Genomic DNA, 27344 nt, shown 5'->3' with positions numbered 1-27344 from the left:
TGTATAGTCATAATCATGTGAATAGTCCCGCCCATGTGCGTGGACCACGGAGCACTTCAATAGAAATAGTCTCTTCAGTTGTCCTCTTCTGCAATCCTGCATAGACACTTCAGAGAAAATAAAAGCCAAATAATGCCGCCTGAAGCCAACAAGGCTACACTGGCCAGAACTTCATCCTGAAGTGAAAAATATAGCCAGATAACAATTACATTTAATCATTTTTCTGAGTTTCACACATAGAGACACTCCCCTTCACAAAGACCCTTTTTTAGGTCGAAGCCTGCGTTGCAGCGCATGCGCTGCTGCAGGCGAGAGTTTTGTAAACAAGAAGGGGCATGAAACCACGCCCCTTCTGCCATTGGCCGGCCTCGCGAAATGGAGGCCTGCCATTGGACAATGACCCTGTCCGGACGATTTGTCCGGCTGTGATCTCTCCTTTTCAGGACTCGGTGACCTGACTTCTGGTGTCGCAAACCGATTTCCAGAAACGTTGCTATGGCAACCAGGAGGCCGGTCACGGAGTCCTGGAGGGGAGGGATTCGGTAGCTGTTCCCGCCCCTTTTTTTTTTTTTTGGTCCATGCGGTTTTTCTCTCATTGTTGCCGCCTTCTCCTTGCTGGAAGGAAGCATTTGATGGACCCTCCTTGTTCATGATAGAGATGAAGGGTTGGACAGACAAGCCCCATAGGCTGCCATTATGTGTCTGTAAATGGATACCGTGCCTTTAAGGAACCCTCCAGAGACCCTTATCCCATGATGCACAGCCAAGGGCCCGTTACTTTTAGTTCTTTTTTCCAGCTCCTGCTAGCAGGACCCTGGAGCATTGAGCTCTACCTTTTGTGGTATATCTTCAAATGTTTTAGCTTCATTATTAGTCTGAGTGTTTCACTCGACGTCTTTGGCCTTTACCTTCCTTTTGCTGTCTTTTTGGGGCAGTTAGCCCACATTTTTCTTGTCAAAATGCCATCTTTGTTTGACAAGTGCCCAGAATGTGGCAGGAAGAAGGCCAAGTTGGACTCTCACAGAGTTTGTATACTCTGTCTTCCTACATCTCATGTTGCTGACTCCTGCGTCATCTGTAAATCCTTCTCTAGGAGGACCCTGCGTGACAGGGAGAAGATTCGCCTTAAAGGCCTGGAGCAGAGAAGACAGCAGGCTGCAGGTGGGACATCTGGGCATGGAGAGAGCCTTTCCTCATCCACAACCTATGCGTCGGCCTCTGGGGGGCTCCCCAGTCGAAAAAAGGCTCAGAAGCGGTGCCGGTCCCGGTCGACGTCGAAACCAGGTATGATGATGATATGCTCCCCACCGACCCAGTGCTCTGGGTCGAAACGAAGTCGAAGATCAGCGTCGAAGGGAAGGATGTCGAGGACATCACAGATGACGTCGACACATCATCACCGTCGTATACTGGCGAAAAGGGTTTTTGTAATCAGAGTAATAGTGGGCGCTCTGCTAATAATGGACGCAAGTATAAAGTGGTTTAGAAAATAACGGTGTGGTGCAACTGGGCGATGGGATAAGCCCTATAACCCCTCAATTGTGTGATAGAAAACAAACGCACTACGAAGCTTCTACAGGTTCCCCTATGCACACAACAATTTAGTATAGAAGGTGTGTCGAAGTGGACACGTAAGTTACAATGCAAAGCTTAAGCAGAAACAACACAAATGATTCTTGTATGATGTGTCAACAGTTCAGTTTCTTTTAATCACTTCAAGCAAGCCAGCCGACACGTGTTTCGTCGCACAGGAATAGTATTTCCGCGAATCCTCAGGGCTGTGTGGCAAGTAAGATACGAATGGGTAGTCGCTCCGCCGGTGATAATTCTGACCCGGCAGGGCTCGAGACTTAAAGTGGAGTTCCAGTAAGAAGTTAACGGATATGAATCTTTGTTGTGAGATCCTAGAGGTCCTACGGAGTTTAAATCACTCGAAGGATATCATCTGAGAAGAGCTAATATTTGCTCTTTGTAGTGCCGATGGAGTCCGCGTGTTAAACAGACAGGGAGCCCCGCAGGATGCGTGTAAAGAAAGGGAGGGGGGAGCGGATAACTCCTTGTTCATGTAAAATCTGAGGTAGCAGGTAGTGTAGGCTTCTATCCTGCGGGTCGCCGTGTTCCAGTTCTCTCTCCTGGGTTCCATGGCCTCTTGCATCTTTCTCACTCCACATGCACGCCTCCACATGCGGCCTCTGCACGAATGTCTGGAGGATCAATGGGACCAGAAACGAGGGAGTTGGGAGGACAGGATCCAACTGTCGCAAAATGCCGACCGGTCCCTGAAGTGGTGGTGTTCCCCTCACAATCTTCTCAGAGGGATCCCGTTCCACAAAAAGATACCGACTCAAACCATTGTGACAGATGCGTCTCTCCACGGCTGGGGAGGGCATTCGGACCCCCCACAGATACAAGGCACGTGGTCCCAGACGGAGACCACGTATCACATCAACTTTCTGGAACTCCGAGCCGTTCATTTAGCGCTGAAAGCATTCCAGCCATCCTTTCGAACTAGTTCCCTGCTTGTACAGACGGACAACACAACAATAATGTATTACCTCAACAAGCAAGGGGGCACAAGATCGCACACAGTGTCTCAGGAAGCGCAGACGATCTGGAACTGGCTGCTGGCCAGGGACCTGACGATAACTGCGACTCATCTGCCGGGTGTACAGAATGCTCAGGCAGATGCGCTCAGCAGGCTTGTTCAAGAAAATCATGAATAGGTCTTAAACGACGAGGTGTTAATAGAAATCTTCTCAAGATGGGGCACTCCAGGAACGATCTGTTTTCCACCACAGAAAACAGCAAATGCTGAGACTTTTCCTCCAGGTATTATCAACCGGGGACGCTGGGGAATGCACTGTGGATCAACTGGTCGAACAGCTTTCTCTATGCTTTTCCACCCATTCCTCTGATCCCGACAGTGTTGATCAAGCTGTCCCAGGCCAAGATGATCCTCATTGCTCCGGAATGGCCTCGGCAATGGTGGTTCACCGACCTCCTACACAGGTCTCTCCTGCCGCATCTTCGGCCGGACCTTCTCACGAAGTTCAGAGGGCAGATGGTGCATCCCAACCACTCGTCGTTGAATTTGCCAGCATGGCTCCTGAGCCAGTGCAATATGGACCTTACAATCTCCCTCAGAACTGAATGGAGATATTAAAAGAAGCAAAAAGACCGTGTACAAGGACTTCCTATGCATACAAATGGAAGAGATTTTGCATTTGGTGCACGTCTAAGGGTGCAGACCCTACATCCTGCAAGGAGGATGTCATTCTCCCGTACTTACTACATTTGGCTCAATCCGGCCTTAATTTTCATTCCATTAAGGTTCACCTAACAGCTTTAACTGCGTATAGGAAATTCCCTTCACAAACTTCCTTTTTACAAATCCCAGTCATCAAAGATTTTCTGGAAGGTTTGAAGAAGCTGTTTCCTCCCATTCTGCGTCCTTCGCCTCCGTGGTAGCTTAATGTGTTGCTGTCTAGACTAATGAGGGAGCCTTTTGAGCCCATTCATAAGGCTTCTTTACAGAATCTGTCCTGGAAGGCAGCTTTCATTGTGGCTATAAACATTGGCTCGCAGGGTGTGAGATCCAGGCTCTCTCTTGTCAAGAGCCCTATACTGTGTTTCATGCATTTAAGGTTGTCATGAGAACTCACACAAAGTTCCTTCCTAAGGTGGTGTCAGAGTTCTATGTGAATCAAACGATTACTTTGCCCACGTTTTTTCAGCATCCTTCCTCTCCGGCGGTGAGGTCCCTTCATTCACTCGATGTGAGAAGGGTGTTGAAAATCTACTTAGATAAGACTAAAGAGATTCGTAGATCGGATCAATTATTTGTTAATTATGGATCTGTCAGGACTGGTCTTGCTTACCTCTAAGCAGTCCATCTCTAGGTGGATTGTGTCCTGTATTCAACTGTGTTATCAGAAAGCTAACAAGACTCTAGCTCACTCTACCAGAGGTAAAGCGGCTACAGCTGCTCTACTCTATAACGTCCCTATTGCAGAAATCTGTAAGGCTGCCACTTGTAAGTCAGTCCGTACCTTTGCTAAACACTACTGCCTGGACTCTGATGCCAGGGCAGATGCTCAGATTGGGCAGGCTTCGCTGAGGAATCTATTTGCACAATAGTGGGTTTGTCTGTTTCTTCCACCACTGGGGTTTGTTTTTTGAGGATGGGCTTGCTATTCTATTCACATGATTATGACTATACACAGAGATCCCCTACTACAGAAGGAGTAGTAGTTTCTTACCTGTAACCCCAGTTCTGTAGTAGGGGTATCTCTGTGTTAGTCATAAGCAACCCTCCCTCCTCCCCGGTGGATGAAACAGTACTATCCTGAATGCAGCAGGCCTGGCTTTGGACACCTTCAAAAAGAACTGAAAGTAACTGGCCCTTGGCTGTGCATCATGGGATACCGAGGGTCTCTGGAGGGTTCCTTAAAGGCCCGGTATCCATTTACAGATACATAATGGCAGCCTATGGGGCTTGTCTGTCCAACCCTTCATCTCTATCATGAAAAAAGGGTCTTTGTGAAGGGGAGTTTCTCTTTGTGTGAAACTCAGCAAAATTATTACATTTAATTGTTATCTGGCTATATTTTTCACTTCAGGATGAAGTACTGGCTAGTGTAGCCTTGTTGGTTTCAGGCTGCATTATTTGTCTTTTATTTTCTCTTAAGTGTCTATGCAGTATTGCAGAAGAGGACAACTTAAGAGACTATTTCTATTGAAGTGCTCCGGGGTCCACGCACAATGGCGGGACTATTCACATGATTGACTATTACAGAGATACCCCTACTACAGAACTGGAGTTACAGGTAAGAAACTACTCCTTCTGTGTCCTGTTCGGTGCGTATCAGGCTTCTGATATTTAATGGTCTTTTAAGTGTTTTCTTACCTTGTCTGCCTGTGGATGTTAAAGTTCACTCTTATGCCATGCCCTCTCTCTCTCTTTGGTACGCGTACATGCAAACCCCAAATTTGTGCCCTGGTGGTCTGCACTAGAGAGTAGAGGCCTTAGCATTGTTGCTGATAGTGAGATGAATATTGTTTGCAGAGTCCTAGGATGTTGCTGGTGTCAACGACTTGATCACGGGGATCAAACAGGTCCATTGCAAAGTGCCCACCTATTATAGGTCTGAAGCCAAATCATTGATGGGTACGTCTCACAGTCCCTCAGCACCAGACTCCATCAGTGAACTGCTGATGTAGTCTGGTGCCGGAGGTGTGTTTTAGGCCTCCGGCTTGATGTAAACACAAGATCATACCAGTGATGTCCCGTTTGCTTTCAAATCCCATGGCCGTCGTCATGAGGATTGTCGCTCTCTGGCCTGTGGGATTCTGCAGCACCTCCATGTAGCAATACCTCCAATTTTCCTTTCCTCTCAGCATTCACTCCTTCCTTAAATCCACACGTCACAGCGGCTCTAGCAAGAAGGCAGTAGGACAGAAGGAATGGCTCTGATCTGAAAAGAAGCCTGTTGCCCTTAGACACTTGACAGAAACTCACAGATTTTCTATAGCCTACTGCTGTGGACTGCCTAGACACCGGCTAGAAAGAAATCCTGTAACACTGATTTAAGAAAGCCCATTTATATTTCATGCAATGCTAGTAGACTAGACATGTGTATTTTCCTGGGCTGATCTGTTGTAACTTGTCTAGTGTCAGGGAGGTGGGTTCTACCTCACAGCAAGTTACTTAGTACAAGGTTGTTGTTCTGTGAATGTTGCTAACAGGAGGGTGCAGCCTAGGGTGCCTTGACAGAAGCTTGCAAGGAAAGTGGCCCAAGAGGAGCCAGGGTTCCCTCATTTGGTTGACACACACAACAGGCCTGTGTACTCCTCTGGAGAAAAATAGAGTTGGAAAGGAGCAGACACTATTCTTGCATTTAAAGGGGACTTCTGTCTCCCTCGTTTTTCTTTGCTTTAACAAGAGGCTTGTCTACTACAAATGTCCTTTGGAATATTCTAGGGATTAACTTCAATCAACACCCCCTGTTTGTCAGGCTGTCTTAATCTTTAATTTTGTAGACACTCTTACCCAGGCAATCCAAGATGGATTTCTTTATCGAGAGAGAGAGAGAGAGAGCGAGAGCGAGAGAAATAGACTCTCTTCCTCTATACGTTCATTCTGCCACACAGCGCAGATATGCATTTGCATTCCATGCTACACATGAATGGAGCAAAAGGCTCGAGTAACAGGACCCTTTTTGAGCAAGATTGATCAGTAGGCTGTTCTTTCAATGTCTGTAACTGGAAAAAAGATTCTCCAGCAACTAGAAATGTCTACCAGCTCCATTTCCAGTCCCCTGAGAAGACATTAATCGCTCTTGACTAAGAAGAGTGTATTTTGTGTGCCCTGCTAGACTATAGAGCCTTGCTAGAAGTTTCACATTCTATAACAGGCCTTCAGCACGTACAGGATTCTCATTGCACTGAAGCATTACAAGGGTACTAAAGCACAGAGACTTACAAAGGGGAAGTCAGGGAATAATGGGTATGCTCTCCTCTTAGCCGTATAAAAGACATTGCTGTGACAATACATGTGCTTGTGGGCCTAACCCAAGGAGGTCTCCTACAAGCCTGTGTTGCAGCATCTAAACCCAGACCTTCCTAATGCTTTTCAGACCTGAGAGTACTTCAGGTAATTTTCCAAAGGAAATGGTATCACAAAGCTGGTATGACGAAAAGTAGGAATACTGGACACCAGATACATAAGAGCAGTAAAGTAAAAAAGGGGCGTAAGCAGGACTATCTTTGTAAACAGTAACAACACATGCCACCACCGATTTGTTCACCTCCATTGTAGAGTATATCAGAGGTACAGAGGGGATGCCTACTGCCTCATTCAGTAGTTTCTGCAGGACCACCCCATATTTTTTTGCCAGACCCTATATTCTTGCTGACTTTAGAAATCTGTGCACTTTACCACTGCTAACCAGTAATAAAGTGCTTGTGCTGCTCCTTTCAACATGGTAAAACTGGGATACTCCTAAATGGCATATTTAACTTTGCTATAAGTCCCTATGGTACAAAGTGTACTCGGGCCTGTAAGTTAAATATCACTTGTTGACTGTGACACCCATTGTCCCATCCACTCCAGTGACAATAAAAAGATGACTGCAGGCGTACAATGTGTGGCCTAGCAGTTGCAGTTTTAAAAGTGCAAATTCAACCTGTCAAACTGACACCTTTTGACAGGTCAAAAATGTCCTCTTGATATTTATAATTCACCAAAGTAGGCCTTTCTGTCCGTAATGCAGGGAGTATGGTATTTAAAAGTAGTATATGTAGGAATTTGTTTATTACTCCAGTATTGGAGCTTTCATAGATTCACATGCCTGAATCATTCCCGGTCGTCGAGACGGGAGTCTCCGGTATGTAAAAAAGCAATGCTTAGTGTATAGCAAACTGAAAAGAGGTCTAGGCCCCTTTCCCTTTTGCAACCCATAACCCTTTGTGTAAAAAGAGACCAAACTTGTCTCTAGACCAATCAGATCACCTCACCCTCTAGAACACTCCTGAGAGAACCTTTGGCCCCTCAGATTTTCTACCGCACGTTGTGCTAGAGAATGTCCTTTGAGCTCTGCTCAGACTCTGTCTTTTCAGCCTTTTTTGAGGAATTTTGTTCCTTCTTCTTCAGTTGGATTTGATAATACTTTGGACTGTCTTCAAGTACATTCTTTGAGAAATGTCTGGGAAAAGAAGAAAGGTCTTTTTAGAACCTGTGCTACTTGTTCAAAGAAGAGGCTCTACACTGATGACCCTCATGCAGACTGCATTTCTCTTCCAGGGGATCCTCATCAATAGTCATAAGCACTGAATATTCCCGCCCATGTGCGGGACCCCGGAAACAATATAAAAATATATATGTAAAAAACACATATCTAACTCCACATATATGTATGTACATATATTATTTTTCTCATACCAATGCAGCCCCAAAAAGAGGCTAACACAATGTAAAACCTTGTACATGTACTGCAATTATAAAGGAAACAAAGAACACATTAAATCAAATATCCTTTGAATTTTGTGTTTTAATGAGTAAAACCACTCATAACTCCTGAAAATTGCTCAGAAAAGACATTGTTAGCCTCATGCTGCATTGAAAAGCAATAACATAGAAAATGAAAGCATTTTCAACCAAAAAACTGGCACTGTGCCTTTAAGGCAGCCATGAACCACAGGCTTCCCATCATGCCTCAGGGGTGACAGTTAGGTCAGTTGTTCTTTCCAGCTCCTTCTGTCAGGACCCTGGTTAACAGCTCCCACCTTTTTTTGACTTTCTGTCAGAATTACTTGGTGTTTTCTTCAATTTTTTGATCTCACTCGACGGTTTTTTACCTTAGAGAGATAGTTATACCTTTTTTGGGCTCAAAAAAGGTTAATTTTTTGTCAGAAATGCCTGAGGCTCTTTTTGACACCTGCCCTGTCTGTGGGCATAAGAATGCTTGGTCTGATACACATCCTGTGTGTATTCGCTGTCTACCTGACTCTCATGAGGTAGCATTTTGTGTCCACTGCCAGTCCTTGTCAACCAGAACTATCAAGGACAGAGAAAGAAGCAGGATTTATGGACTTTCTGAGAGAGGTAGGCCTCCAAAGAGACTTATGAAGCGGTCGACGTCGAAGAAAGTTCCGACCTGCTGTCCTTCGGCGTCGGGATCGGCGTCGAGGTCTCCAACGACGAAGAAGGTGAAGTCTTCAGCGTCCAAAGTCAAGGCTCTGTTGCCGTCAACCGGGCGATGTGCAGCGTCGAGTGCAACGTCTAGGTCTCCGTTGAAGCAGGGCGGCTCAACGTCGAGACTTCCGTCGTCGAAGGCTCAGGTAGAGTTTTTGACGTCGAAGCCTCCGCCGTCGCCTAGTCATGGGCGTTCTGCGTCGAGGCAGCCTCCGTCGACGTCTGGCTATAGACGCTCGACGTCGAGGCATTCTCCGTCGTCGCCAGGTCATCGGCGATCAACGTCGAGTCATCCCCCGTCGTCGTCAGGTCATCGGCCCTCGACGTCGAGGAAGAGATCGACCTCGAAGCATCCTTCGTCGTCGCCAGGTCATCGGCGTTCGACATTGAGAGATTCTCCGTTGACGACCCATCGACATTCGACGTCGAGGCATTCATCGTTGTCGAAGGACCATGGTAGTTCGACGTCGAAGCTTCCTCCGTCGGCGTCCCACCATCGACGCTCGACGTCGAGGCATTCACAAACGTCGGCAGGGCACTCGCCGTCGAAAGTTAAGCAAAGTTCGACGTTGGAGCAGCCTGTGAGGTCTTCACCTCCTCGTAGATCGACGTCGAGACATGGAACTCCAGTGGTCCAACCTCCAGACAGTGGCACAGCAGTCTATAAGGTCGTCTGGGTCTGCCTCAGCTGCGGAGGATGACCAGGGCTCGCAAGTGAGTGACAGTCACGCTGCCAAGCGGAAGAAGTCGTCGGAACAGAGGGACTCTCGCGGTCGCTCCAGGGCTGCGGCTGGCTCAGGTTCGGACTCTGGCCCGGATGTGATTATTTATCAGTCGGGCAGCAAGGAATCCAGGCATTCGCAAGGGGATGCAACGCCAGTGAAGGATTTAACACATAAATCGCCTACTGTCAGACTTTCACCGAGATGGTGCAAGCCACTGCATCACTGGGCTCCGGACAAGGAGACAGCGTATCGATTGCAGCAACCGCTCTCTAGGCCTAGAGAACGGTCACGCTCTCCGGTGAGGCAAAAAGAAAGATCACGCTCTCCAGTTCGCCGGAAGGAAAGATCACGTTCCCCAGTTCGCCAGAGAGAAAGATCACGCTCTCCAGTTCGCCAGAGGGAAAGATCACGTTCCCCAGTTCGCCAGAGAGAAAGATCACATGAGAAGGAAAGATCACGCTCTCCAGTTCGCCAGAGGGAAAGATCGCGCTCTCCAGTTCGTCAAAGGTAACGATCGCGCTCCAGGGTGCGAACCGGCAGGCGTAGATCACGCTCAAGAAGCACATGGAGAGATCGAAGAACTCCTTTACTTCTTCCTCGACCCGCTCTCACAGAGACTACTCTCCTACCCTGACGGACTCTCCTTCAACGAGGGTATCTCCAATAGATGATATCTTCACTTTTCAGGACGTTCTGGGTAGGGGAGCTCTTAAGCTGGGAATTGCCTTAAAAGCTCCGCAGGTCAAGACCTCGATAATATTTGAAACATTACAACATAGGTCTGCACCCAAACCTCTTCTGCCTTTGGTGCCGGGGATTATATCGCCAGTCATGGACGTCTTTTTAACCCCAGCGACGGTCAAAGCGGCTCCGGCAAGGATTCTTAAAAAGTACAAATCTCCAGAGGACGATCCGCTATTCCTCAGAGCTGATCCTCCCCCGGACTCAGTGATTATTGCGGCGACGAGGAAGTCCAATGCAGTTGCCTCATCCTCCACTGTTCCTCCGGATAAGGACAGTAAGATGCAAGACTCGTGGGGAAGGCGGGTCTGCAATACATCCGCGTCTTTCCTCAAGGTTGCCAATGCGGAAGCCCTCTTGGGGCGTTATGACCGCTCCCTTTGGGATTCTCTGCAACATTTTGTGGAGAAACTTCCAGTAGAGGACCGTAAGGACTTTGAGGAAATCCTCCTGGAAGGCAGTCAAGTCTCCAACCAGGTGATAAGCGCCGCAGCGGATGGAGCTACCCTAGCAGCTCATGGGTATGCTCATGGGGTAACAGCACGAAGGTCATCATGGTTGCGACTAACAGCTTTAAAACCAGAAGCTCAAACATGTATATTGAACTTACCTTTTTCAGGTGCTTCATTGTTTGGCACAAGCTCAGACGAGGAAATGCAGTGCATGAAGGCAGAGCTGGAAACTCTCAAGGCGGTGGGTCTTGAGAAGAAGGAGTTCAAGAAGACATTTTGCTCCTTCAACAAGGGCTCTACAAAGCAGCGGGTTCAAACCCCGAACTGGCAGAAGAGCCAAGATCAGCAGGGGCAGCAAAAGTCCCAGTATAAAGGCAAGCGTAATTACAAGGGAAATAATCAGCGCCAAGGCAACAACACCGGCAAGGCTCAAGCCAAGCAATGAGTCGTCTCTTCCCCCAGCGCCGTGGACCACTCCAGTGGGGGGAAGCCTGTCAAAGCATTTGAAAGAGTGGCAAAGCATCACAAAAGACAGATGGGTGTTGTCTACACTTCAGAATAGGTACTGTCTTCGTTTCAGTCGTCTGCCTTCACCAGTTCCCCCAATGTCTACATCAAATCATCAGCTTCACCTGCTGCAAAAAGAAGTCACCACTCTGCTCGAAAAGTCAGCTATCGAGAGGGTTCCGGTCTCTCAGAGGGGAAAAGGAGTGTACTCCCGTTATTTTCTGGTCAAGAAAAAAGGACAGAAGGCAGAATACAGACCCATCCTGGACTTGTGAACGCTAAATCTGCATGTAAAAAAGGAAAGATTCCGCATGTTGGCGCTTCACCAAATATATCCACATTTCAGGAAGGGAGATTGGTTGTGTTCGCTGGACCTAAAAGATGCTTATTTCCATGTCCCAATACATCCCAGTCACAGAAGATTTCTTCGGTTCAGGGTGGGGACCTCTCACTATCTGTACAAAGTCCTGCCGTTTGGGTTGAAGTCGGCCCCTCGGGTGTTCACGAAGTGTGTTGCGGTGGTAGCAGCTGCACTACGTCGCAGAGGGGTCTTCGAATATCCATACTTGGACGATTGGCTGGTGAAAGGTCCTTCCCCAGTCAATGTAAGGAATCAGTTCCAGACTTGTACACAGCTCTGCCAGAGACTAGGGCTACATGTCAACTTCGCAAAATCAGTCATTCAGCCCACCCAGAGGATTCACTTCCTTGGAGCTCTGCTAGACTCCGAAGCAGGAAAAGTGTTTCCTTCGGAGGAGAGACCATCATCAATCGCCCAGAAATGTCAGCTGATTCTTCGCGGCAAGACTCAGAAAGTGTGCAGGATTGCCTCCCTGCTAGGGTCGATGGCGTCCTGCATCTTCCTGGTTCCGAATGCCAGACTCTGCATGCGTCCTCTTCAGCAGGATCTAGAGGACAAGTGGGATCAGCAATCAGCTCGCTGGGACGATCACATCACTATCTCAGACGCAGCTCGAGCGTCTATTCCGTGGTGGACAAAAGCTCAGAATATGCAGGTGGGAATCCTGTTCCATCAACCTCCTCTTGCACAAACACTGATCACGGACGCCTCCCTTCTGGTTTGGGGGGGCGCACATGGGCCCCCTGCAGGTTCAAGGTCAGTGGTCACACAAGGAAAGCACTTACCATATGCTGGAGCTGAGAGCAGTACACCTAGCTCTCAAAGCGTTCCTCCCCTCAATCCAAGAGTCATCGGTGCTAGTACAGACGGACAACACCACCACGATGTACTACTTGAACAAGCAGGGGGGGGACGCGCTCTCGGACGTTGTCATTGGAAGCGCAGAGGATCTGGCATTGGCTTCTGGCTCGAGGGCTATCTGTCACGGCGGTTCACCTTCCAGGAGAACAAAACGTGAGGGCAGACGCTCTAAGCCGCCATTTGGACGACAAAGAAGACTGGGTTCTTCACGACGAAGTGGTGGAGGAACTTTTTCAATCCTGGGGTCGTCCCTTCATAGACTTGTTCGCGGACGACCAAAACACCAAATGCCGAAGCTTTGCCTCCAGATTCCACCGGCCAGGCTCGAGAGGGAATGCTCTTTTGATCGACTGGTCAAATGAATTTGTGTACGCCTTTCCACCTCTCCCGTTGATTCCGAAGGTGGTAAGCAAACTAACACAATTGTGCACAACAATGATTCTGATTGCTCCCGATTGGCCGAGGCAATGGTGGTACACGGACCTGCTTCATCTGTCAGTGACACCTCACAAGAGGCTGCCATGCAGGCCGGACCTGTTGTCCAAGATGGACGGGAGGATCTTCCATCCCAACCTTCCGTCACTGAGCTTGGCAGCATGGCTCCTGAGGTCATCCAATACGGCCATCTAGGATTGCCAGAGGACTGCATGTTCATTCTGAAAGAGGCAAGGCGTCCTTCCACCAGACATTTGTATGCATGCAAGTGGAAGAGATTTTATATGTGGTGTATACAGAATAGTCATGATCCGATCAAATGTCAAGAAGCAGCAGTTCTTCCTTATTTGTTGTATTTGGCCAAAGCAGGTTTGAAGTTTAATTCCATCAAGGTGCACCTAGCGGCCATAACGGCTTATAGGCGGTCACCTTCTCAAACCTCTTTTTTCCATCTAGCATCTGTCAAGGACTTCCTGCAAGGGTTAAAAAAGGTATACCCTCCAGTGCGTCCTCCTTCTCCACCCTGGGAGTTGAACTTGGTGCTATCAAAGTTAATGGGTCCTCCCTTTGATCCCATTCACAAAGCTACTTTACAACATCTTTCATGGAAAGCGGCTTTTTTGGTGGCTATCACGTCAGCTCGCAGAGTGAGCGAGATTCAAGCCCTCTGTGCATCAGAACCCTATACGGTGTTCCATTTGAATAGGGTGGTGCTACGGACGCATCCATCTTTTCTGCCTAAAGTGGTGTCAGATTTTCATGTAAATCAGATCATTTCACTGCCCACTTTTTTTCCCAACCCCTATTCTCCAGCTGAGAGGGCTCTGCATTCTTTAGACCTGAAAAGGGTTTTAAAATTCTATCTTGACAGGTCTAAAGTGATTCGTCATTCTGATCATCTTTTCGTTAACTATGGATCGATCAGGACAGGCCATGCTGCCTCGAAACGTTCCATTTCCAGATGGATCGTTTCATGTATTAAACTTGCTTACCAGCTAGCGCAAAACCCCCTGGGGTTTTCTCCCAAGGCGCATTCCACCAGGGGAAGAGCTGCGACTGCGGCTTTTCTCAATAATGTGCCCATGTCTGAGATCTGTAAGGCGGCGACCTGGCGGTCCGTCCATACATTTACCAGACATTATTGTCTTGATTCTGACACGAGAGCAGATACCCAAGTAGGCCAAGACTCCTTGCGGAATCTGTTTAGCAGCCAGTCTGGGCTGTGATGTTGGGTCTTTTAAGGTAGAAGATGTACTTCTCATTTACCTGCAGGTGGTTGTTGGGCTTGCTATTCTATTCAGTGCTTATGACTATTGATGAGGATCCCCTGGAAGAGAAGGATAAGTTACTTACCTGTAATCCTAGTTCTCTTCCAGGGGTATCCTCATCAAAGTGATAAGCAACCCACCCGCCTCCCCAGGTAAATGAGAGCTGTACGTTTTCATATGTGTATTTAGCCCTGACATCAGGGTTATGCAAAGAACAACTGACCTAACTGTCACCCCTGAGGCATGATGGGAAGCCTGGGTTCATGGCTGCCTTAAAGGCACAGTGCCAGTTTTTTGGTTGAAAATGCTTTCATTTTCTATGTTATTGCTTTTCAATGCAGCATGAGGCTAACAATGTCTTTTATGCGCAATTTTCAGACGTTATGAGTGGTTTTACTCATTAAAACACAAAATTCAAAGGATATTTGATTTAATGTGTTCTTTGTTTCCTTTAAAATTGCAGTACATGTACAAGGTTTTACATTGTGTTAGCCTCTTTTTGGGGCTGCATTGGTATGAGAAAAATAATATATGTACATACATATATGTGGAGTTAGATATATGTGTTTTTTACATATATATTTTTATATTGTTTCCGGGGTCCCGCACATGGGCGGGAATATTCAGGGCTTATGACTTTGATGGGGATACCCCTGGAAGAGAACTAGGATTACAGGTAAGTAACTTATCCTTACTGTCTATACCCTGATCACCAGGCCAAAGACTGCAAGGTATGTCGCTTTTTCTCTAGTAAAACTCTTGGAGATCGTGAAGGACACCTTTTGATATGGCTTCAGAAGATAAAGGCCAGAAAGGAAGTTATCTCTAGTGACAGCGATGAGGTATCCTACTCTACATCTAGGAGAACTCAAAAGAGAAGAAAATCTCCTCAGACTTATTTCTCAGAGTAACGTCCTGGGAAGGCCCTCAAAAAGACCACTCATGGGACTTCGGGGCGTAGTCCTTCACAATCTCCTCAGCCTAAGGAACAGGAGAGTAAAGGACACACTTCTGGTGACAAATCGTCAAAGAAATCTACTTTCGAGCCTTCAAAGTCATCTCCTCAGGTCAAATAGCCCTTCAGAAAGCTGTCTTCTATGCCTCCTGAGGAGAAATATAAAAAACCTACATCGTCGCCAGCATCGTCGATGAAGAAACCATCGACATTGACGACGAAGATAGAGGTGAAGAAAATTGCAAAGTCACCATCATTGTCTATTGCGGTGTCGACGGCGTCAGTGTCGACGATAATCGACGACGATGGCAGCGGTGACGACGGCCATGTCGACGAAGGGATCGTCGATCGATGGTGACGACGATGGGGTCGTCGACGAGAACATAGACAACGGTTTCTATGTCATCGACGACGGAAAGGGCCCTACGACTGGTGTCGGCGACGGCATCGATGACAGTAATGTCGACGGTGATCTCGACGATGGGCTCGTTGACGAGAGAAATTCCAGAAAAACAGCTGATGATCCATAAGAAGGGGATTACGCCAGAGGTCACCTCAACGAGCAAAATCACTCCTCTGGTTCCATCACACCTACTGGAGGAGGCGGATTCAGAAGAGGAGGAGGATGACGGACCCTTTGGTTATGCCAGTCGTCCATCACAACTACCGTATTTTCTGGCGTATAAGGCGACCGGGCGTATAAGACAACCCCCTACTTTTCCTTTAAAATATAGGGTTTGGGCTATATTCGCTTGCTCATAAAATGACCCCGGCGTATAAGACGACCCCCGACTTTTGAAAAGATTTTCAAGGGTTAAAAAGTCGTCTTATACGCCAGAAAATACGGTACATGTAAAATGCCCAGAGGATGATTACGAAGAGGGATATGGAGAGTACCTGAACCTCTCGCAGCAACACTATCAACAAGGGTACCAAGAAGAAATGGTTGCTATGCCATCCTCCATGATGATGGATCTGCAGTTTATGCTGACAGACTATAAAAAGAGATTTCCGCCAACAACAGCCTCTCAGGAAATGCCCATTTCACACCCACGTTCCATCCCTGCCACCCCAGTCAAAAGCAGAGAGTCACTACGAGAAATTACGCCTCCAACAACTCAAGTTCAGCACCACCAGGATTCGGCTACCACGGACGATGATTACCAGGAAGAGGCAGAGGTAACGGATCCCAACAAGGAATGGGATGACTACCTGATCCCATCTCCAGCATTGCCCACACCAGTGCCTGCGGATTCTCCACTGGTGGATATTGGTGGATTTCATAATTTAATGGAAAGAGCCGCAAAGAGATTCCAGCTTCCAATGGCTACGACACAGATAGAATGCTTCCTCTATGATTTTAAAGAGCCATATCATAAGCCGGTTTGATCTATACCAATTGTCAACCATGTGTGGGAAGAATGCTTGAAGGTGATGAAAACACCGGCGACGGTTACACCTGTGCTCGCTAGACTGGAAAAGAAATATAAGGCCCCTTAGGACGCACCAGCGTGTTTACGGGGCCATCCGAAACCTGATTCAGTAATTTCCCAGGCGGCGCACCAAAAATCTAAAAATCCATCAGCGCCTGTATCTGCATCTCCTGACAGGGAGGGAAGATGTTTTGACAACGCGGGGAAAAGGTTTTCCTCCATGTCGGCTCTCCTCATTAGAGCAGTGAATGCCCATGCCATTCTGGGCAGATAAGACTGACAGATGTGGTGTGATATGGCGCCATACATGGACCTCATTCCGGAGGACAGCAGACCAGAAGCGAAAAAAGTTCTTCAGGAAGGAGAGAGGACTTAGGCTGAAGTCATCGAATATGCAATGGACATAGCGACCACAGCCTTCCGCTCCCTGGAGGGTGCGGCAGTCCTGCAACACCAAGGTTGGTTGAGAGCTACTGCCTTTAGACCGTAGGTCCAAAATAAGATTCTAGATCTCCCATTCGATGGTGAAGATTTGTTTGGGAGGCAAGTAGAAGAAGCCCTTCAAGTTATCAAGAAGGATACTGATACGGCGAAGGCCCTTGGTACATTGCAATATCGTAAGGTGCCCTTTTTGAGGCGCCGAGGAAGAGGTCAACCATCCTATAGAGGCGGTTACCAACAGGGAAGATACCCCTCTTATTCATCATCATCATCACAACCATACCGTCAACAGTACAGGCAGAGACAATCGGGGAGCTATACTAAGTACGCTCCTAGAGGACGAGGGGGTCGTCTAGGAAAAGATAATAATGGAAGACAATGACAACCTCTGGGATCCGGCTTCAATCAATCAATCATAACACTTGTATAGCGCGCTACTCACCCGGGAGGGTCTCAAGGCGCTTGGGGGAAGGGGTCGGCTACTGCTCGAACAGCCAGGTCTTGAGTAGTCTCCTGAAGGCGAGATGGTCCTGGGTCAGTCGAAGGTGGATGGGGAGGGAGTTCCATGTTTTGGCCGCCAGGTAGGAGAAGGATCTTCCTCCGGCGGTGGCTCTTCGTATGCGTGGAACGGCGGCGAGGGCGTGTCTGGTCGATCGTAGCTGGCGGGTGGGAGTGTAGAAGGTCAGGCGGTCGTTGAGGTACTTGGGGCCCAGGTCGTGGAGAGACTTGTGTGCGTGGGTGAGGAGCCTGAACTTGATCCTCTTGTTGACGGGGAGCCAGTGCAGGTCCCTCAGGTGGCCGGAGATGTGGCAGCGTCGGGGGATGTCCAGGATGAGTCGAGCGGAGGCATTCTGGATGCGTTGGAGTCTTCTCTGTAGCTTGGCTGTGGTTCCGGCGTAGAGGGTGTTTCCGTAGTCCAGTCGGCTGGTGACGAGTGCCTGGGTGACCGTCTTCCTGGTTCCGGTCGGGATCCATCGGAAAATCTTACGGAGCATGCGTAGGGTGTGAAAGCAAGATGAGGAGACGGCGTTGACTTGTCTGGTCATCGAGAGGGAGGAGTCCAGGATGAAGCCCAGGTTGTGTGCGTGGTCTGTTGGCTTGGGAGCGGTTCCCAGGGCGGGGGGCCACCAGGAGTCGTCCCAGGCGAAGGGCGATGGTCCCAGGATGAGGACTTCCGTCTTGTCTGAGTTCAGTTTCAGGCGGCTGGTCTTCATCCACTCGGCGACGTCTTTCATCCCTTCGTGTAGGCTGGTTCTGGCGGTGTCGGGGTCCCTGGTGAGGGAGAGGATCAGCTGGGTGTCGTCGGCGTAAGAGATGATGTTGAGGTTGTGTTGGCGTGCGATGGCTGCAAGAGGTCTCATGTAGACGTTGAAGAGGGTGGGGCTGAGTGATGATCCTTGTGGTACGCCGCAGATGACTTCGTTGGCCTCGGATCGAAACGGGGGGAGGCGAACTCTGTGTTCTTCCGGCGAGGAACGAGATGATCCACTCCAGTGCCTTCTCTTGGATGCCGATGTTGCTGAGGCATTGAACTAGGGTGCGGTGGCAGACAGTGTCGAACGCTGCAGAGAGGTCCAGGAGGATGAGTGCCGCTGTTTCCCCGTTGTCGAGCAGGGCTCGGATGTCGTCGGTGGCTGCGATCAGGGCGGTCTCGGTGCTGTGGTTGACTCTGAAACCGGACTGCGAGGGGTCGAGGGATCCGTTCGTCTCGAGGAAGGTGGCCAGCTGTCTGTTGACGATCTTCTCGATGACTTTAGCAGGAAAAGGGAGGAGCGAGATGGGGCGGAAGTTCTTGAGGTCGGTGGGGTTCGCTGTTGGTTTCTTCAGTAGGGCGCTGAGCTCGGCATGCTTCCAGCTCTCCGGGAAGGTGGCGGTGTTGAAGGAGGAGTTGATGACGGCCCGGAGTTGGGGTGCGATGATGGAGTCGGCCTTGTTGAAGACGTGGTGGGGGCAGGGGTCGGTCGGAGATCCGGAGTAGATGGTGTTCATCGTGCGGGCTGTGTCTGTGAGAAGTTGGCCTGATATATAGTGCCCACTATTCTAGTGATCACTGTGTATCATACCAAACAACCCTTATTGATGATTGGTTGTAAGTCAACCTTTCAGACCAGCTATCCTAGTAGCATGGACACGAGCAGTCTTCAGGCTAAACTCTAGAGGGCGTGTTAAGCCAGCTGTTTTACCATCACATTTACCCCTTGAACACCAAGTGAAAGGACACCTCACAAGTTGTTATGAAAATAAAGGATATTTATTTATAACAAGTCTACCCTGAACTCTTTATGAGTCAGGGAGCTAAGCACAATACAAAACTCTTACGAAAATACTTCAAGTTGCACAATTTACACAAATGCCCGAGGGGCACGAAAAACCATATACTACAAAAGTGGAATGCGAAATACTAGCAGGTAAGTAACAAGATCCAGAGGCTTCAGGATCGCTAGAACTACACTACTGAACCTTAAGATTACGAGCAGGAGGCCTAGGGAGATCGGGTGCAGTGTGCACTCTCACGCGGGATGCGGGAAGAAGTCTATGGATGCTAGATTTCGTAAAGTTAGTGTTATCGGACGAATCCGATCAGTTAGGCTGAAAACGAAAAAGGATCTGGACACTTAGATAGTGAACCTACGTTGGAGCACCGAAATGCTCGAGTTACCTAGCCCAGGGGCTGCGGCTGCATAGGGTTCAAAAGATGTCGGGAATCCTCGTTACAGTCTATGGAGCTTGAAAGAAGAAGTTGCTGGCAGGCGACCAGTGATGAAGTTCGATGGGATCCAAGCCTGGATCGGAGTTGAAGATGACCTGAAAGCAGAGGGGACTCAGTTCTTGATCACTAGCCAGTGATCAGATGGGCACCAGGATGGCACCGGATGAGGGCACCTCGACCAGGTGAGTGGGCGACGCTTGGCTCTGCAGTCTCTCGGACCAGGAGGCGTTGTCGGCGACCAGGATGGAGGGGCGAGCTGTCCCACGAGGGTGTCTGCTGTCGGCGCTGCTGAAACCAGGATTGGAGCAACAAGCCTTGGCAAAGGCAAGCCCACGCGGTGGACTCAAGATGGCGTCTGGAGTGGACCAGGAGGGTCCAGGGTGCTCCTCTGTTGGAGGGGAGCAAGGGCCAGTCTGGAGCAACCAGACCAGTGGTGAAATCGTCGTGGTACGTCGTCAAGAGGGTCACTAGCCAACGGGCAAGTGACCGGACAACGTGGCAAGCAGCAAGGAAGCAGAAGGGCCCCACGCAGATCTCGTGGATGCTGGGAGGCTGGACTTCGGCGCTGGAGCTGTTTAGGGTTAGGGCTTCTCAAACCCCAGTGCACTTGCTCGAGGGTCTCTCGGGGGTCGTGCTGGTGAAGCGTCGTGCAGGTCTTGAAGATGGCCGGTCCCACGGGTCTCGTCGCACCCACGAATCTCAGCTGGGCTGGATGATGTAGGTAGAGGTCAGAGATGGAGGGAAAACCGGGTCTCGTCGAGCTGGGCAGTCTTGATCCGGAGGATGGACTTCAGCAAACCGCAAGAGCTTCGATAGTGCCTGCTGGTGCAGGGTGGCTACTCCTTAGCCACAAGGGAGAGTCTTCAGAAGAGTCAAGAGTTCCTTTCGTGGAAAGTAGTTTCAAGATCCAAGATTATCTAATTTGGGAAGGGGGCCTGCTCCTATCTTTATACTAAGAAAAGGGGCTGGCACATGACTAAGTCCTGCCCTATGGGTGGGACTAGGAGGGGGGTGGTTACACCCCTCTCCTTTGTCCGGTCTCTCCCCAGCTCAGGGGCTGGTGTGCCCCAGGAACTGGTTTGAGCCGGCATATGCACAGTGAGCACCGGGGTGCCACTTGCAGTCACCTTCCTTTCAGCCCTGCCTACCTGGAATACACAAAATCCTGTCTGGGATGGTGCTGGCACCGCCCCTGACAGGAAACCCTTTGTCCATGCCTCCGTTGCTGGAAGGACTCCCAGCAGCAGGAGGGCAGACTTGTGTCTCGGTGGCAGCATCCATTTTGTGGAGCTGAGGCTATGTCTGACTTTAACCGGGGTTCACAGTTACATACATGTCGTGTCCCTCTAGAAGGGTGGAATGCTAACCCCGTCGCCAGAATTGGCGAGGGGTTAGTATTCCAATTCGCATGACACCTTACTCGACATGTTTTGATAAAGCTATACCAAAGTTAGCATTTAACCGCGAGGATTATAATGCACTTAAGAGTATATGGTATAGCGTTATCATGGAACAGCTATTTGGACTTGGTTCCGCAAGCTGCAAACGGGCTCAGCTCATGCCAGAGCACCATCTCACATAATTCCAAGCACTCTGCCTTCAGGATTGATAAGGCCTGCCATAGGAGTGACTGATAGGAATATATGTGTCCATTTTAGGGTTAGATATAGGAATACTATATCTAAAGCAAAGGGTGTTTACACCACCTTGCCCCAGCTGTCGTGCAGCCAGTTGTGTCTGTTTGGGTGGCCAGCCAGGGGTGGCATAATACATGCTTCAGCCCCTGGTAGGCCCTGGGTACACCTATGCCCTGGATACCTAAGGTATGCTGTACAGGGACTGATAAGGTGGCCCAGTACCAATTGGTAAAATGCACCTAAGGTACATGGTTGTAATTTAGAGAGAGAACAGCTAGGCTGTGGGTCTGATTAGCAGGCCCACAGCCAGGGAAAGTCGTAAATCAGTGAAGCAAAAAGCAAAAATCTGGGGTGGCCATGGGATTGCAGACCCCACTCTCCTCATAACCCCCCCCAAACTTAGGGACATTAAACTAACCTTGACCAGGTGAGTCTTCTTGCTCTAAGTGGAAGTACCTGGAGAGACCATCTGCATTACCATGGTCAGTTCCTGGGCGGTGCTCCACTGTAAAGTCCATCCCCTGTAGGGAAATGGACCACCTAAGAAGTTTGGGGTTTTCACCCTTCGTTTGATTTAGCCATAAGAGGGGCTTATGGTCGGTCTGAACTTTGAAGTGAGTACCAAACAAGTATGGCCTCAACTTCTTCAGGGCCCAAACCACAGCAAAGGCCTCCCTCTCAATAGCTGACCAACGTTTCTCTCTAGGGGTCAGCCTTCTGCTTATAAAAGCAATGGGCTGGTCATGACCATCAATATTCAGCTGAGATAGAACAGCTCCCACACCCAACTCAGAAGCATCTGTTTGGACAATGAATGGCTTGGAGTAGTCTGGACTCTTGAGAATAGGTGCAGTGCACATGGCCTGCTTTGGGTCATCGAATGCCTTCTGACAGCTAACTGTCCACTGAACTTTCTTTGGCATTTTCTTACTTGTCAGGTCATTAAGTGGGGTCACAATGGTCCCATAATTTCTGACAAATTTTCTGTAATAACCAGACAGGCCCAAGAAAGCTCTGACCTGTGTCTGGGTGGTTGGAGGAGCCCAGTCCTTTATGGCCTGTATCTTGCTTTACAGAGGTTGAACTTGGCCTCCACCTACAAGGTGGCCCAAGTATTAAACTTGACTCTGCCCTATCTGGCACTTAGTAGCCTTGATAGTGAGGCCTGCCTTTTGCAGGGCCTCTAAAACTTTCCTCAGGTGGATCAGGTGATCCTCCCAGGTGGAGCTAAAGACAGCAATATCATCTAGATATGCTGCACAGAAGTCATCCAACCCAGTGAGAACTTGGTTCACCAACCTTTGAAAAGTGGCAGGTGCATTTTTCAAACCAAAGGGCATCACCACAAATTGGTAATGACCTCCTGGGGTAGAAAATGCTGCCTTGGCATCCTCAGCTAACCTGATTTGCCAATAACCAGCTGTTAGGTCAAATGTACTTAAGAAAGTTGCAGAAGCCAACTTATCTATCAGTTCATCTGCCCTGGGTATTGGATGGGCATCTGTCTTAGTGACAGCATTGAGACCCCTGTAGTCTACGCAGAACCTCATCTCTCTCTTGCCATCCTGGGTGTGAGGTTTAGGCACTAGAACTACAGGACTAGCCCAAGGGCTCTCTGAGGGTTCAATGACTCCCAATTCCAACATCTTTTGTACTTCAGTTTTTATGCAGTCCCTGACGTCATCAGGTTGCCTGTAGATTTTACTCTTTATAGGCAGACTGTCTCCAGTGTCCACCTCATGTGTGCACCAGTTTGTCTGACTGGGGGTCAGAGAAAACATTTGTCTGTAGGATTGAAGGACTTGCCTACAATCCTGTTGCTGATGCTCAGAGAGGCTGTCAGAAAAGACTACACCATCTACTGACCCATCATCAGGGTTCTGAGTGAGCAGGCCAGGGAGAGGGTCACTCTCTTCCTCCTGTCCCTCATCTGTGGCCATGAGCAAGCCCATGTCCTCCCTGTCAACAAATGCTTTGAGCCTATTCACATGAAGTACTCTGTGAGGGCTCATGGGAGTTCCCATGTCTACCAAGTAGGTGACTTCTCCCTTCTGTTCAATGATGATGTGGGGTCCAGACCATTTGTCTTGGAGAGCTGCTGGGGCCACTGGCTCCAACACCCACACCTTCTGTCCTGCAAGGTAAACAGTTAGGACAGCCTTTTGGTCATGCCAAGCTTTTTGAAGTTCCTGGCTGGCCTCGAGGTTTTTAGATGCCTTCTCCATGTACTCTGCCATCCTGGAGCGGAGACCAAGTACATAGTCCACTATGTCAAGTTTAGGCTTTTTGAGAGGTAACTCCCATCCTTCCTTCACAAGACATAGGGGTCCTCTTACAGGATGTCCAAACAAAAGCTCAAAAGGGCTGTAACCAACCCCCTTCTGTGGGACCTCTCTGTAAGCAAACAGAAGGCAGGGTAAAAGGATGTCCCATCTTCGCCTAAGCTTTTCTGGTAACCCTTTTATCATCCCTTTGAGGGTCTTGTTGAATCTCTCAACAAGCCCATTGCATTGTGGGTGATAGGGTGTGGTGAATTTGTAATTGACACCACATTCCTTCCACATAGCAGTCAAGTATCCTGACATAAAGTTTGCACCTCTGTCAGAGATCACCTCCTTAGGGAACCCCACTCTGGAGAAAACTCCAACCAGGGCCCTTGCCACAACAGGAGCTGTAGTGGTTCTAAGGGGAAAAGCTTCTGGATACCTGGTGGCATGATCCACTACCACCAGTATAAATCTGTGCCCAGATGCTGTTGGGGGGTCCATTGGTCCAACAATGTCAATCCCCACTCTTTCAAAGGGAACCCCCACCACAGGTAGTGGTATAAGGGGGGCCTTTGTTGTGCCACCTGATTTGCCACTGGCTTGGCAGGTGACACATGAACGACAAAAGTTCTTGGTGTCCTCAGACATATGGGGCCAGTGAAAGTGTGGGGCAAGCCTGTCCCAAGTCTTATTCTGGCCTAAGTGACCTGCAAGGGGAATTTCATGGGCCAAGGTGAGAAGGAAACCTCTCAAAGTCAAGGGGATGACCAGCCTCCTGGTAGCACCAGGTTTGGGGTCTCTTGCCTCAGAGTAAAGGAGTCCATCGTCCCAGTACACTTTATGGGCACCTGTGGCATTCCCTGCAGCCTCAGCAGCAGCCTGCTGTCTGAGGGGTTCAAGAGAGGAACAGTCTAACTGTGCCTGCCTCAAGTCTGCCCTGGAAGGGCCCCCTGTCCCAAGAAACTCCACCTGTTCAGGTTCAAGTTCTTCTAGGACAGTTCCTTCTGGGGTCTTGGGGTCAGTCTCCTGAGAGAGCTGATCCTGTTCCTGAGGCAGGGGGGAAGGGTCAACCTTACCCCTACTGCTCTTTCTCTTGGTTAGTGTCTGGTCCATTGTTCCAGGATCCAGCACTAGTTCAGCTGGGCATTTCTTGGCCTGTGACCTAGTCACAGCAAGGACATGTGCTGACAAACCTAACATTTCCACATGAGTCCTATACTCCACATCTGACCATAAGGAGGATTCCAAATCATTGCCCAAAAGACAGTCCACAGGGAGGTCTGAACTAACAACAACCCTTTTGAGGCCATTTACCCCTCCCCAGGAGAAGTTAACAAGTGCCATACTATGGGAGGTAGTGGCATTGCTAGCATTGGTCACCAGGTAGTCTGCTCCCAGTATTACCTGGTCAGGGTCCACAAAGTTAGGTGTCACCATGGTGACACTGGCACAAGTGTCCCTGTAGGCCTGAGCCATTTTTCCATTAATCAAAGGTGTCTGCCAGTACTTGCCCAGAGTACTGGGACTTAGTGTAGGGGTCATATCCATGTCCCCAGTACAAACAAGAACAGCCTGAGTAGGTGTTCTGACTAAGTCAGAGCCCGCCTCAGTTCCCAGGGTTAACCCCACTATAGCCTTAGGAGGATTACTACCACTACTAACTGTACTAGGGAGTGCAGGTGCCTTAGGGGCAGTAGTGGTAGGAGTTGGGCCTTTCTTGGTGCACTCACTAAACTAGTGAGTATTACTTTTGCAGTACTGGCACCATGGTTTCTTCTGACCATTCTTCTTCTTTTAGGAATTCTGGGAATTCTGGGACCCACCCTCTTTAGATCGTTGGGGCCCTGTTGAAGACTTCTGGTCATTTTGCTTGTTCTCATTACCCTTGGGATCTGCTTTCTTCTGGCCACCACCCTGGTTCTGGTTCTGCTGCTTGACCCTTGTCCTGACCCATCTGTCTGCCTTCTTTCCCAATTCTTGGGGAGAGGTCAGATCTGAGTCAATAAGGTGCTGATGCAACAACTGATTCTGACAATTACTTAAGATTTGTTCTCTCATAATTAGATTATACAATCCTGTGTAATCAGTAACTTTACTTCCCAGTAACCAGCCCTCAAAAGCCTTAGTGGCACAATCTACAAAGTCAGTCCAATCTTGAGACTGAATTTTCTGGGTGTCTCTGAACAGCAACCTGTACTGTTCAGTGGTTAAGCCAAACCCATCAATCAGTGTATTCTTCAAGACTTGGTAATTGTTAGCATCCTCAGCTCTAGTAGTGAGGAGCTTATCTCTACCTTTGCCTTCAAAGCAGAGCCACAAAATAGCTGCCCACTGACTCTGGGGGATGCACTGGACAGTGCAGGCCCTCTCCAAAGCAGTCATCCACTTGTGGATGTCATCCCCTTGTTTAAAGGGGGGCACTATTTTACTCAGGTGTCTAGTGTCAAAACTCCTGTCTTTATCCTTAGGGATATTGCTGCCACCAGTGGGGACTACCCCTCTTAACTGTTGCTCTCTAGCAAAGGCAAGCTTCTCCTTGGCAAGGGCAAGTTCTTCCCTCTGAATCCTCAGATTAGCCTGTCTCATCCTTGCTTCATGTTCTCTTCTCTGAGGGGAAGTCAGTCTCCTCTGGGGAGAGATCATTCTCCTCTGAGCAGAGGCATGAGAGTGCACAGAGATGTTGGAGTCCCTAGAGGGAGATCTATCTCTTCTAACTCCAAAGTTAGGCCTGCTTAGGGTCAGTACTGGGGGTCCCCCAGATCCTTCCCTATGTAGGTCTAAGTTGGCCCTAGTAAGCCTGACTAGCTCAGGACCATTGTCTGCCTCATCCCCAGAGACTTCCTCTACCTCCTCCTCCTCCTCTTCTACATTCTCTGTTTCAGGGAGGTTGGAGTCTGGGTCAACACGAGTACCTTCTAAGGGGGGCATGCTCCCATCTGTCTGAGAAGCTTTCCTAGCATCAAAAGTCTCTAAGAGACCTAACAGAAAAGGAGTGGTAGGGTTAGAACCCTGTTTTAGTTTCCTGGAGGTACACAATTGTCTCATCTCCTGGAAGCTAAGGCCTGCATATCTGGAAGTGACCTGTGGAGGGTCAACAGCCACAAGGGGAGTCTCTGAAGACTCTCCATGGGTAGACATGCTTCTAGTGTGGTGTAAGTGATACACCTACCTACACTATGGGTTTACCTACTGATCCCTTGCTAAGAGTTGTAGTCCAGGTATGCTAAGCCTTGTTGCACTACAACAGCTGGTTCAGTAGAACTCAGAGTATTCTAAGTTAAGTTATATGTACCTGGGTACTTATGTGATCTTTCAATTGATATTCTTAGGATACGTGCGAGGTAAAACAACAGCAAGCTCAAATCCCACCGCTGCCACCAATGTGAGAAGTTGGCCTGATATATAGTGCCCACTATTCTAGTGATCACTGTGTATCATACCAAACAACCCTTATTGATGATTGGTTGTAAGTCAACCTTTCAGACCAGCTATCCTAGTAGCATGGACACGAGCAGTCTTCAGGCTAAACTCTAGAGGGCGTGTTAAGCCAGCTGTTTTACCATCACATATACCCCTTGAACACCAAGTGAAAGGACACCACACAAGTTGTTATGAAAATAAAGGATATTTATTTATAACAAGTCTACCCTGAACTCTTTATGAGTCAGGGAGCTAAGCACAATACAAAACTCTTACGAAAATACTTCAAGTTGCACAATTTACACAAATGCCCGAGGGGCACGAAAAACCATATACTACAAAAGTGGAATGCGAAATACTAGCAGGTAAGTAACAAGATCCAGAGGCTTCAGGATCGCTAGAACTACACTACTGAACCTTAAGATTACGAGCAGGAGGC

The 27344-nt window shown here is 48.8% G+C and overlaps 1 protein-coding gene across 1 annotated transcript in view; it reads left to right on the top strand.

Moving 5' to 3' along the window:
* The window catches only part of LOC144770599 (chaperone Ric-8A), a 403114-nt gene that overhangs the window by 280932 nt on the left and 94838 nt on the right, over positions 1-27344 (top strand). The window lies entirely within an intron of this gene.

The sequence above is a fragment of the Lissotriton helveticus genome, chromosome 7 (assembly GCF_964261635.1).
Source record: "Lissotriton helveticus chromosome 7, aLisHel1.1, whole genome shotgun sequence".
Lineage (NCBI taxonomy): Eukaryota > Metazoa > Chordata > Amphibia > Caudata > Salamandridae > Lissotriton > Lissotriton helveticus.
The sequence above is the reverse complement of the archived record's forward strand: the minus strand, read 5'-3'. Positions and strand labels throughout refer to the sequence as shown.